This window comes from Toxorhynchites rutilus, chromosome 2 (assembly GCF_029784135.1).
Source record: "Toxorhynchites rutilus septentrionalis strain SRP chromosome 2, ASM2978413v1, whole genome shotgun sequence".
Lineage (NCBI taxonomy): Eukaryota > Metazoa > Arthropoda > Insecta > Diptera > Culicidae > Toxorhynchites > Toxorhynchites rutilus.
The window spans coordinates 253459453-253459926 of record NC_073745.1 but is presented as its reverse complement, the minus strand read 5'-3'; positions in this window follow the sequence as shown (position 1 = coordinate 253459926).

Sequence of the window (474 nt, the reverse complement as noted above, 5' to 3'; positions counted from 1 at the left end):
TACATTGAGTACTAATTTGATTTGGGAAAAATAATTTTCATTCATATTTTTTTAAAGTGTTTTCATTTCTTCTGCAAACCCATATTGTCATGCCTACTCCCCCATTTCTTAACACCAAGCCTAATGTCGTCCAAGACGGATCTATGGTACTAGGTGAGGCCGTTTCGTCACTAAGTTGGTTAGGGGAGCGGTATATGAAAACAGTACGGAAGAAAGCAGAAGGGGAATTATTTCCTTGAAGCGTGAAAGAGACAGACTGATCAGGAGCGAGCTTCGGCACTAGCGTATTGTGTTTTGTTTACAAACAAAACACAGTAGATTTCCAAGATGGCTGAAGAGTGGTTTTAGCAAGTTGGCCCACCTTAGGATATACTTCTACGCGCCTTGATGCCGTCAACGCGGATTCGCTTGTTCTAAAAAAGCATATCTCTTTTATAGTCACCCTATCAGTTGTCAGTTGTTTCGTTGCGAAAG